This window comes from Gorilla gorilla, chromosome 4 (genome assembly GCF_029281585.2).
Source record: "Gorilla gorilla gorilla isolate KB3781 chromosome 4, NHGRI_mGorGor1-v2.1_pri, whole genome shotgun sequence".
NCBI lineage: Eukaryota > Metazoa > Chordata > Mammalia > Primates > Hominidae > Gorilla > Gorilla gorilla.
Window position 1 is genome coordinate 79757279 of NC_073228.2, and position 13331 is coordinate 79770609.

General features: G+C 38.4%; 1 pseudogene; it reads left to right on the forward strand.

Moving 5' to 3' along the window:
• The first annotated feature begins 1296 nt into the window (after positions 1–1296).
• Positions 1297–11871, forward strand: LOC101152983 (E3 ubiquitin-protein ligase RNFT1-like; annotated as a pseudogene).
• The last annotated feature ends 1460 nt before the right edge of the window (positions 11872–13331 follow it).

The window sequence follows — 13331 nt, forward strand, 5'->3', positions numbered from 1 at the left end:
GGCTCAAGTGATCTTTTCACCTCGGCCTTCCAAAGTGCTAGGATTACAGGAATGGACCACAGTGTCTGGCCAAGATGAGAATTTAAACATTACATTTGGTATTCTAAATTTACAAATGTACCAAAAGTACCAAACGTACCAAAATTATCAGTGTACTAATACATACCGTGCTCCATTGTGGCTGTGGCTGAATTATGTGATATTCTTTTTCTTTTTCCTGTTTCCTAAGTTTTCACACATTTTTAAGTTTAAAAATATCCACGACTGCCGGGCGCGGTGGCTCACGCCTGTAATCCCAGCACTTTGGGAGGCCGAGGCGGGCGGATCACGAGGTCAGCAGATCGAGACCATCCTGGATAACAAGGTGAAACTTCGTCTCTACTAAAAAAATACAAAAAAATTAGCCGGGCGTGGTGGCAGGTGCCTGTAGTCCCATCTACTCGGGAGGCTGAGGCAGGAGAAGGGGGTGAACCCGGGAGGCGGAGCTTGCAGTGAGCCGAGATCATGCCACTGCACTCCAGCCTGGGCGACAGAGCAAGACTCCGTCTCAAAAAATAAAAAATAATAAAATAATAAAAAAAAAAGAAATCCACGACATAGTTTAAATGTTAGAATACTTATACAAATCTCCTCGGAAAATTCACTATAGTCTGGAGCCTGGCTCTCACCCTTACTGACCCAGAAATCTGTCAGAAAGATTTAAATTAGTAAGCATAGAGAGACTTAAAGTACGCCTTCCACCACCGCCGCCCACCCCCACCCCCACCCCCAACAAAAAAGAAAGCCAATGCGTTTTTTTTGAGACGGGGGATCCCCCTCTGTCGCCCAGGCTGGAGTGCATAGGCACGATTTCAGCTCACTGCAACCTCCGCCTCCCAGGTTCAAGAGATTCTCCTGCCTCAGCCTCCCGAGTAGCTGGGATTACAGGCACCCGCCACCAAGCCCGGCTGATTTTTGTATTTTTGTATTTTCAGTAGAGACAGGGTTTCGCCATGTTGGCCAGGCTGGTCTCAAACTCCTGGACGCTTTTTTTTTTTTTTTTGGTAGCAGATGTTCCCTAAAAGATCATTTGTGTAGGGCAGCAGAGCCTTGGCAGTAAGAGAGAAGGGAGGAGTCCAGTGATAAATAACCTGAAAATTCATCTGCTGTGATTATTTGCTACTCCTTTAGTGAATAAAGGATACCCAGTGAGGAATATCCTGCCGATATTTAACTGCCTGTTTACTTAGAATATTTTCTGCTATTTGATTTTTTAGGAGACAGAGCCCTGAAGCAAAGACATCTGGGTCAGAGAAAAAATATTTAAGGGCCATGCAAGCCAATCGTAGCCAACTGCACAGTCCTCCAGAAACTGGAAGCAGTGAGGATGCCTCAGCCCCTCACTGTGTCCACACAAGATTGACAGGAGAAGGTTCTTGTCTTCATTCTGGAGATGTTCATATCCAGATAAACGCCATACCTAAAGAATGTGCAGAAAATACAAGCTCCAGAAATATAAGGTCAGGTGTCCATAGCTGTGCCCATGGATGGATACACAGTCACTTAGGGGGTCACTCCCACAGTGAAGCAAGGCTGCCTGATGATACTGCCGCAGAATCTGGAGATCATGGTAGTAGCTCCTTCTCAGAATTCCGCTATCTCTTCAAGCGGTTGCAAAAAAGTCTTCCATATATTTTGATTCTGAGTGTCAAACTTGTTATGCAGCATATAACAGGTAGGACATAATAAAACATTGACTTGTTTTCATTCTGAAAATCAGTTAATTTTCTGTCGTTATTGGTAGCCTACTTAATGCATTCAGTTACTTATTTTTTGTTAGCTTTTATTATTGTATATGTTTATTTTTAATTAGTGCCATTGTTAGCTTATATAATCCTCTTTGATTTTTTTTTCTTTCAATTAACTGGAACTTATTTTCTAACAGGAATTTCTCTTGGAATTGGGCTGCTAACAACATTTATGTATGCAAACAAAAGCACTGTAAATCAGGTTTTTCTAAGTAAGTATAACAAGCAACTAAAAAATTATTAACTGTTTCTCTCCATAGATTTTAGACAAATAATTTCGAGAGAAATAGGAAATAACTTTTGAAAGAAATAGGAAGTAATGGGATATATTGTAACTTCCATGATATATTAAATTTGTTATCTAAATCCTGGAATAAATTATTTCTCCTAATGCTGAATTCCTTCACCTTACCTTCTTTGTAAGAAAAAAAAATTGGTTACTGTTAAAGAAAAAGTAGTAAAAAGGATTAAAAGAGTTAGAACATGCTATTTGATCTGATTTGGCAAGTCCCTTCATGTTGTATGAGTTACTTTGATGATACTAAGTAATATCATCATCATTAACAACTTTTAGTGGCCGGGCATAGTGGCTCCCACCTGTAATCCCAGCACTTTGAGAGGCCGAGGCAGGCAGATCACAAGGTCAGGAGATCGAGACCATCCTGGCTAACACGGTGAAACCCCATCTCTACTAAAAATACAAAAAATTACCCAGGCGTGGTGGCACGTGCCTATATTCCCAGCTACTCAGGAGGCTGAGGCAGGAGAATTGCTTGAACCCGGGAGGCGGAGGTTGCAGTGAGCTGAGATCGCACCACTACACTCCAGCCTGGGATACAGACTGAGACTCCGTCTCAAAAAAAAAAAAAAAAAGAAAGAAAAGAAAAAAGAAAGACCTGGGCCAAGCCCAGTGGCTCATGCCTGTAATCCCAACACTTTGGGAGACCCAGGCGGGTGGATCACCTGAGGTCAGAAGTTTGAGACCAGCCTGGCCAATGTGGTGAAACCGTCTCTACTAAAAACACAAAAATTAGCTGCGCGTGGTGGCGCTTGCCTGTAGTCCCAGCTACTTGGGAGGCTGAGGCAGAAGAATTGCTTGAATCCAGGAGGCAGAGGTTGCAGTGAGCCAAGATCGTGCCATTGCACTCCAGCCTGGTGACAGAGTGAGACCTCATCTCAAAAAAAAAAAAAAGAAAAGAAAATTAAACCCAAGGAATTTTTCCATAAGTTACACAAGCCCTAGTCATATAAATCATTGGGAAAAATAGGATGAGTTTCTAAAATTTCAGCTTAAGGCAACTTTAAATGGCTATGTCTGTGTAAAGTATCATGCATTCTGACCTGGAAATCTATAGTTCAGCCTATCAAACTAGAAAAATCTTAATGATTTAAAATTAGTAAAACTTTTCATTTAACTTGACTTTAAAAGTGAGATTACAGGCAAGGCACAGTGTCTCATGCCTCTAATGCAGCACTTTGGGAGGCTGAGATGGGCAGATTGCTTGAGCCTAGGAATTGAAGACCAGCCTGGGCAACATGGCAAAACCCCATCTCTACAAAAAATCAAAAAATTAGCTGGGCGTGGTGGCACGTGCCTGTAATCTCTGCTATCTAGGAAGCTGAGGTGGGAGGATTGCCTGAGCCCAGGTGGTCAGGGCTGCAGTGAGTTGTGATCATGCCACTGCACTCCAGCCTGGGTGAAAGAGTGAGACCCTGTCTCACAAAAAAAAAAAAAAAAGGGAGATTACAACTACTTGGGAAGCTAAGTTGGGAAGAAGGCTTGAGCCTAGGAGTTCTGGGCAATGTGTCAAGAAGCCATATTAAAAAAAAAGTAAGATTAAAACAGATTAATTTATTAAATTGTTATAATCTGAGAATTTTAAAAATATAAACCTTGACAAGTGAGTCAAGGTTAAAATGCATTTTGAAATTTTCTTTTGTGGGTGGGTCCATTTTTTTTCTGAGATGGAGTTTCGCTCTGTCGCCCAGGCTGGAGTGCAGTGGCGTGATCTTGGCTCACTACAACCTCTGCCTCCTGCGTTCAAGCGATTCTCATGCCTCAGCTTCCTGGGTAGCTGGTATCATATGCGCGTGCCATGGCACCTGGCTAACTTTTGTATTTTTTTTTTTAGTAGAGATGGGTTTCACCATGTTGGGCAGGCTGGTCACAAACTCCTGACCTCAAGCGATCCGCCGACCTCGACCTCCCAAAGTGCTGGGATTACAGGTGTGAGCCACTGCGCCCGTCCTGGGTGAGTCCTTTATGTCAGCTTGTAGAGGACCTGGCTTTTTTTTTTTTTTTTTAATTTAATTTTCTTTTTTTTTTTGAGAGAAGATTTGGCTTCTTTGAAGCATAGGTAATGTTTTTCATACGGTGAAGAAACTTGTGTTTTAAACATTTGTTTAATATAATAGTTCTGTTTGGTCACTAAAGTTGTATAAAACAAAGTGATGATTATGTACAGTTTAACAGATATTCTATATTAAGATTAATTTAGAAAAATGTTCTAAGTTAATAGTCATTAAAGTAAAACAGTTTAAGGATATTTAAAATTCTGGCAAAATCAAAGTAATATTATAAAATTGTTTATCTTTCAGGAAAGGTCCTCAAAGATTCAGTGTGCTTGGTTACTGGTATTCTTAGCAGGATCTTCTGTTCTTTTATATTACACCTTTCATTCTCAGTCACTTTATTACAGGTAATTAGAGGTCCAAATACACAATTACATTTTTAATGTAATCATATATTTCATAGCACTTTGTACCTTACTTCACATAGTACTTATTGTATTCAATCAGTTCAGTTTTTAACTGTCTCCTTTCATAAGCGAGAGCTTTTTTTTTTTTTTTTTTTTGACATAGAGTCTCACTCTGTCGCCAAGCATGGAGTGTAGTGTCTCGATCTTGGCTGTCTGCAACCTCTGCCTCTCGGGTTCAAGCAATTCTCCCATCTAAGCCTCCTGAGTAGCTGGGATTACAGGTGCACACCTGGCAAATTTTTGTATTTTTAGTAGAAATGGGGTTTCACCATGTTGGTCAGACTGGTCTTGAAGTCCTGACCTCATGATCCACCTGCCTTGACCTCCCAAAGTTCTGGGATTACAGGTGTGAGCCACTGCACCCGGCCTCATAAGCAAGAGCTTAACGTAATTTATTCAGATTTTGTATCCCCACCCAGTGTTTTGGCACATAGCAGATGCTCAATAAATATTTAATTTTTGATACCTGAGTTTTTGTTTATATATTCCATATTTTTTAAGTACCATTAGGTTGTTATTGTTGGTCTTTTTTTCTGAAAGTAAGAACACTTACTAAATGACAGTAGCTGATAAGTTTCCATGTCAAATGGGAGTATTCTGAATTTTCAGCTTTTACCAGAATATTAGAAGACCAGATTTCACTGGAGTTGGAGAGATGGGGAAATCGGATATAGTTTGGAGGTGGAGCCAGTATCCCTCAGATGGACTGGATTGGGTAGGTGGGTGGAGAGAAGCAAGAATGACCTCTGGGTTTTTAGTCTAAGCAACTGGCTGGACAGTGGTGTCATTTCATTAGGTTGAGGAAGGAACTGATTTTGAGGAGAAAAATCAATAATTTTGTTTTGAACATGTTAAGTTTGAGAGGCTAAGTAGAATTGGTAAGAAAGTGGTTCCAAATATATGCCATGAACTCAGGGTAGAGGTTAGGGCTATAAATTTTGGTATCAGGAGCATATGGTTTATATTTAAAAACCACAGGACTGGGGCCAGGCACGGTGGCTCAAGCCTGTAATCCCAGCACTTTGGGAGGCCGAGTTGGGTGGATCACGAGGTCAGGTTATCGAGACCATCCTGGCTAACACGGTGAAACCCCGTCTCTACTAAAAATACAAAAAAATTAGCTGGGCTTGGTGGTGGGCGCCTGTAGTCCCAGCTACTCGGGAGGCTGAGGCAGGAGAATGGCATGAACCCGGGAGGCAGAGCTTGCAGTGAGCCGATACCGTGCCACTGCACTCCAGCCTGGGTGACAGAGCAAGACTCTGTCTCAAAAAAAAAAAAAAAAAACCACAGGACTGGACAAAACTAACCCAGGAAAGAGAGAGTGTAGATAGACAGCCCAGTACGGGACATGACCACAATTAGAAGAGAAACAGCAAAGGAGACTAAGAAGAAATCAGCAGTGAAATATGAGAAATAGAAGAGTGTTGTGTTAAAAGTCTAGAAAGAAAATTATTCAGGGAGGGAAGACGGAAAAAGAGAAGTGACCTTGAAATTTAGCCATACAGAGGGAGTTGATGATCTTGACAAGCAATTCACTGAAAGGAAGAGATGGAATCCTGACTGGAATTGGTGAAGAAAAACATGGCAGATGTCTGGTATTGATGAGTTTTTTTTTGTTTACAGGCTAGAAAGGTGTCAACTATGACAAACTGTGAAGACTTTTTCCTTCTTTTATGAAGGGAAGATCTAAATTCCAAACATTTAAAAAATCCCTTTAAAATAAGCAAAATGATCCTCCATTCCATTAATGTGAACTCTGACATCCTGCCAAACTCATATTTTTTACATATCAAAATAAAATATTTGTAGCAAATTAAAACTCTTTCTTAATACTTTACCTTTGTATGTTGCTCTGGTAAATTTTGATGATTTTCTTTTGGTGGCTGAATTTTTTTATATCCTATTTTGGACCATTTGAGCTTCTGGGAAGTACTTTGGATTACTGGAATTACAGACTTCATTCTGAAATTCTTTTTCATGAGCTTAAAATGCCTTATCTTATTGGTGCCTTCTTTCATCATGCCTTTTAAATCTAAGGTAAGAAACTAACTTATGTTTTATTGCAGTGATGTTAACTAATCACATTAATGCTATTTAGTCTTTGTTTAAATGAATCCTCCTTTTGCAATTTTTCAGTTTGCTAACTAGCTTTAATTATCTGTATTATTTCAGCCTGGCAACCATTTGTTCAAGCACTTGAACCTGAATATTAACCTATTTGGATAAAATCAGAATTATATTTGCTTCAGAATAATTTTAAAATCAGTCCCCACATCATATATGGGAAACTATTTCGATTGGTACTTCTGTTGTCCACGGCATTATCAATTGACAGTTGACTATATACAATTATTCAGTGGTTTCCCATATGCAATAAAAACTTAAAAATTTTTATAACCAGCAAAAACATACATAGGTTTTACTTGCAGTATACATAAAACATTTTCACTATATCTTTTTTTTTTTTTTTTTTTTGAGACCAAGTCTCGCTCTGTCGCCCAGGCTGGAGTGCAGTGGTGTGATCTTGGCTCATTGCAACCTCCACCTCCTGGGTTCAAGCTATTCTCCTGCCTCAGCCTCCCAAGTAGCTGGGATTACAGGTGCCCACCACCAAACCCAGCTAATTTTTGTATTTTTAGTAGAGACGGGGTTTCACCATGTTGGCCAGGCTGGTCTCAAACTCCTGACCTCAGGTGATCCACCCGCCTCAACCTCCTAAAGTGCTGGGAGCCACCGCATCCAGCCTAGAAATTCTTTCAAAGCAGACCACTCAGTGACTGTAATATGTGAGAACCAGCTTGAGGTTCAGTCATAATCATTATGAAGATTAATTTTATAGTTATTTATATTATTGTATCATATACTCAGTGTTCTCAGTCTAGTATTGTTTGTGCTATGTAGTTAGGTAGTTTGGGTAGCTCTATTCGTTTTCTTTTTTCTTATTTTTTAGGGTTACTGGTATATGCTTAGAAGAATTGTATCAATACTACCGAACTTTTGTTCCCATACTAGTTTGGTTTCACTACCTTATAAGCTATGGGGAGTTTGGTAATGTAACTAGATGGAGTCTTAGGATATTGCTGGCTTTACTTTACCTCGTACTAAAAGTAGGTAACATTACAAATCTTGTCACTGCATGATTCATATTAATGATTACTGATACATACTACTATTTTCCTCTTTCACAGTTTTATAGTTTATCTTTATATCACTAGTTTGAAGTAATAGCAGGTTCTATATTTATTTAGAAATGGAGAAACAGAAATAGACTATCTTAATCCAGCGGTCTCAGTTTTCATTGGAGGGAATGGGAGTAGACCTTCACATAGCATGGATTATCTAAGTAGGGAAAACAACTGGAATAGAACATACCCATCCTCAATAGTAACACTGTCATATACATAATTCTTAAACTAGTAGAGTATCTTGTCCTGTTCTCTCCATGCCTGCGCCCCTCAACCTAATAATCACTTTATGAAACTTTAAAATGTAAATGTTAAAAACGTGTGAATCAGATAAAATTGCTTTGACTTTGACATAGTTACATTTGTATTTGTCTTGATCAAATTGTTACTCTAGGCGTTTAAATGTACTTCAGCTTGATTGAGATGGCTCAAATCTATAAATTGGATAAAATATTCAGCACAAAATGATTAGTTGTGACATATAATGAGCATTAAGTTAATATAAGGATTTGATGTTATGGGATTTCAGCTTTGGTTTTTGGGTTTAGCAGATAGGACTGTTTGAATTAATAAATGATCTCTTATTTCCCTTTTCAGCTTTTGGAATTTTTTGGGCATCTGAGAACTTTCAGACAGGTTTTACGAATATTTTTTACATGACCAGTTAAGTACTTTTTATCAGGTAAGAAAAACACCTTCACCTTTCTTCATTGCAAAAAGTTTTTTAGTTCAGCAGTTTTACAAGAATGGATTTCATAAATAGATGATCCTTTTCTTTTACTTTGACTGTTTTCTAGTACTTTGGCACTTGGGGCTATAATAATTTAGGAGTTTTATCTCTATGATCAGATTCTTGAATCACACATTGACAGCCACCTGCTAATTGTTGCAGTGCTTATATATTTGAACTTGTTTCTTGCCCCTTCAATCCACTTGACATTTTTAAGGACTTATAAACCCTTAAAAATCTTATGAACTTTTGTTCCTCTTTTTTAATTCACAAATGGGGCTTTGTGTGTTCCTATTAACTCCTTATTCACATGTGAAAATCCTTCCACTGTAATTTATTTTGTATGTTTAGAAAGCTCATTGCCAAAAATCACGTCTCTTGAAGTTTTCTTACTGGAGCAGATTTCCCCATTGCTCGATTTTATGTGCACAAGTAAGTTCATAGCATGAAATTTAACAATTAATTGAGACTGTGGTGTCATTTATAACATTATTATGTGATTCTATTGATGTTGCAAATTGCAGTGAAAGGATGTCATAGAGAACCCTAATTTACTACTTAGTAGCCTGAAAGGTTCCCAGTACCTACGTGTGGTCACCAGATTTCGGGGTTTGATTCTCAACTTTGCAGTCATTTCATCAGGGCTTAAGGAGACTGACTTAAAAGAATGCCAACCGAATAATATAAAGTAAAAATAAAAAAAGGATTATGTCTACAAAGTAAACCAGACTAACCGGCCAGGGCATCTTTTCCCTAAGATAGAGTTAGCAATGTAGAAACAAACTTTGCTACATCCTATGCAAGCTTCTTTCACTAGACAAGACATAATAAAATTCTGAGAGTTCAGCTTTGTCCAAGTCAATTCAACTGATGATTATGTGAGCATCAACCATTTTACTATAATTGGTCTTGTAAGATTTGTGCCAAAATACTCGCAAGAAAATACCCTGATATTCTTTCTCTGAGACAAACTATAGAGAGGATATCAGTCATCAATACTTTGACTTGTTCAAGTCTCCTTTACCAGGGAAATGGCAGTTACTCTCTGGAGAGGGAGTCTCCAAGATGCCAGATGAGTAATGTGTTAAAAGCTTGTCAGCATAATTATCTGCAAATGTACTTTGCTAAATGACACCTTACTGAAGGGAAATTGACACCAAGATCGTCTAACAGTATCCTGACTTGTTTCTGAAATCTTTATCACCAGTCTCAAAAAACCTTAATTTTTAATATCTTTATCCTTTGAGTTTTACTTTGATTTTGATGTTGTTAGCCTGAGACATTTTAGTACAAGAAGTTTAGATAACTCTTTACCCTCATGACCGTGACTGAACTTGGGTGTTCTTACATCTCTTTAGTTGCCTCTTCCCCATCATTTCTACAGAAAGAAGGTTTCATTTGTAACATTTTGATTTCTCCAAATTTCACTGAGGGTTATTAACATCACATCTAGTTAATGACTAAGTTCTGAATCTGGTGAGGAAGTTAAAATCTTAGAGACCAGAAACTTGTTATTAGGACATTCGAAGAGAAGAAAATTCAAATAATTGCATTTTTGTTCAGTTCGTTTTGACAGTAGTTATTCTACCCAAGCGATATTTACAGTTGCAGTTTCTCTGTAACACTTTATCATTCATTTTTAGCACTAAATGCTTTTTATAATTTGGAATAATAATTTTTAGACCTAGTGACAGAACACTTCAGTGGTCCCTAAGTCATCTTCATATTGCACTCACTTGGAGACCTTTCAAATAATAGATTACTGGGTCACATCCCAGTATGTCTGGTCCTACAGAATCAATATTGTGTGGAACAGAGAAATCTATTTTTAAAGCAAGCTTTCCACATGAGTTACATTCAGCCAGCCAAGCTCTGGCTGGATCGACTTTATGAACCACTGCTGTAGGTAATAAGTTAGCTCAATTTGGCAGTCCTGGGTCAAATAATACATGGCTATAGATTTTATAATAGTTACATTTCAGACTGCTTAGTCTCTTAAGCCAGTTATGTTGAATTTGAAGCACTATCATCCTTTGTAAAGCTAGTAGATCTAACAATCTTCCAAAATCCTGTGATGTATTATTTAATGATTTCATCTTGGTGCACTCGAGAGGTGGTTCTGTATATGTGGTTCAGCTTTGAAATGTTTGTATCCTTTGGGAAGGTTTTTAAATGCCTGGTTCCAGGGAGATTGGAGAACTACGGTATCACTTACGTAATTAGAGGAATAGGAAAGAAAGAAATTTGTAGATTAACAGAACTTACTATCTTCATAGAGTTATGGAGTGGCTGCCAGCAAGAGACAGTGTTCAGATGTGGATGATACTTGTTCAATATGTCAAGCTGAATTTCAGAAGCCAATTCTTCTCATCTGTCAGGTAATTATATTTTTAAATTTAAAAACCTAAATACAACACTTCTCTGTGACTTGCAAAAGTCACATTTATGTTTGTTGTAAGGCAAAAAAAAAAAAAAGTCTAGTGTTTAGTGTAAGGTAGCATTCAGGGTACATACTAGTAATTTATTCACGATCAGGGGATTGGTGGATTGGCTAAGTTTTGTCCCTTATGTTCTGATGATTTTTTTTTTTTTTTTTTTTTTTTTAAGACGGAGTCTCGCTCTGTCGCCCAGGCTGGAGTGCAGTGGCGCGATCTCGGCTCACTGCAAGCTCTGCCTCCCGGGTTCATGCCATTCTCCTGCCTCAGCCTCCCGAGTAGCTGGGACCACAGGCGCCTGCCACCACGCCCAGCTAATTTTTTTTGCATTTTTAGTAGAGATAGGGTTTCACTGTGTTAGCCAGGATGGTCTCGATCTCCTGACCTCGTGATCCACCTGCCTCGGCCTCTCAAAGTGCTGGGATTACAGGCGTGAGCTACCGCGCCCGGCCTTTTTTTTTTTTTTTTTTTTTTTGAGATGGAGTCTTGCTCTGTGCCCAGGCTGGAGTGCAGTGGCGTGATCTCAGCTCACTGCAAGCTCCGCCTCCTGGGTTCACGCCATTCTCTTACCTCAGCCTCCCGAGTAGCTTGGACTACAGGCGCCCACCACCACGCCCAGCTAATTTTTTTGTAGTTTTAGTAGAGACGGGGTTTCACCACGTTAGCCAGGATGGTCTCGATTTCCTGACCTCGTGATCCGCCCACCTCGGCCTCCCAAAGTGCTGGGATTACAGGCGTGAGCCACCGCGCCCAGCCCATTACAGCATATATTTTGTGAAGAGTGCATTACCTTATGGTTTAACAGAGAAAAAACATGTCCACTCTGCAGAGCTGTGATTTCAGACCATACAAACAAATGGAAAGATGGAGCCACTTCATCACACCTTCAAAATTATTAAGTTGTATAAACTATTAAGGCCACAAAATACTAATGTTATTTGGTCATAATGACTACTGATAAGGCATCAGAATGGATTTTCAGGGCTACAAGAAAAATGTTTCCAGATGGTTTTAGAATGTAAGACTTAACGGTCCAATTCACCAAAAGATTAAATGAAACAACCCTGTGTTTTAAAATATATATAATGTTCAACCTAATGTATATGCAACATTCTATTCTAATTATTTGACAGGTAACTGCAGTGTTAAATTGTAAATGTGTTTTCTTAATATTACCAAAACAGCAATTTGAAACTAAAACTAGTGGTTTTAGAGAACTCAGGTATTCTTTCCAGCATTGTTTTCAGAATAAAGAATATTTTTCATAATATTTTAAGATACATACTATCTAAAAGTAGAATTCTGTTCAGCATTGACTTTTTAATTCCCATCCTAAAAATTCTTAATATTTTCATAAAATTTGTATTTTTAAATTAAAGTTCTAAATGTTATATTTTATCAGTAACATATTTTCTAAGTGAAGATTAATTTACTGATGATACATTTTAATATTGTATTATTCTCTGTAGTATGACTAATAATCAGTGAAAATAAATGATTTAAATTCATTTTGTCTGTGGACCTCATAAATTCTTCCTGCCATCAGCTTTAATGTTCATGATCATGCTTTTTGTATAGTACCATGGAGTATCTTGAAGTAACTATTAAAATAATTCATGTGGATTATAAACAGCTGGCTTGATGATTTGAGTAGTACACAAAACAAGACAAATGGCCAGGCATGGTGGCGCACGCCTGTAATCCCAGAACTTTGGGAGGCAGAGGCAGGAGGACTGCTTGAGCCCAGGAGTTCAAGACCAGCCTGGGCAACATCCCATCTCTATATAAAAAAAAATTAAAAAGTTTCAAGACAGATGCCCTAAAATCTTAGAAAAGAATTGCCCTTATAGTCTTCTCCATAAAAGTTTTGGAATGTTATGCTTGAATCACCATCAACTGGAAGATTAAAGCTTGCACTGAGAGGTGGTCATGAGGTTTTGATAGTGTGGTTTTTCGCCTCTAGGTATTTGTGCAGGGTGCTAGAAGAGGGAATGAAGCACTTTTCTCCCCGTGTTACCTCTAAGGAGGAATCTGAAATCTAAAACATGTTTGAAGGGCTGCTACTGGTTATATCTAAGTTTAGAGTACATCTATCAGTTTGTAGTCGAGGAAAAGGTGGTAGAAAGGAGAACTTAGGAAGCAGAGGTAGAAAACAGATTTGCTGTACTGATAAGACAAAAGCTAAACCAGCACATGGATTAATAAGGATACTGACCAACTGGCTATAGAAGGCACTTTCATGACTGTATGGCCATCCAAATTGACAAACAACCATTAGGAAGCCTGTACCTTTTTTTCTCCAGGTAAATACTACCAGGTTGTAAGTACAATTATATTCAATTACAGTATATTTCACTCTATTATCTACTTTGAGACCCACTACAAATATTATTTAAATGGCTTTGTGGTGATGCTAATAGTTGTATTATTTAGGT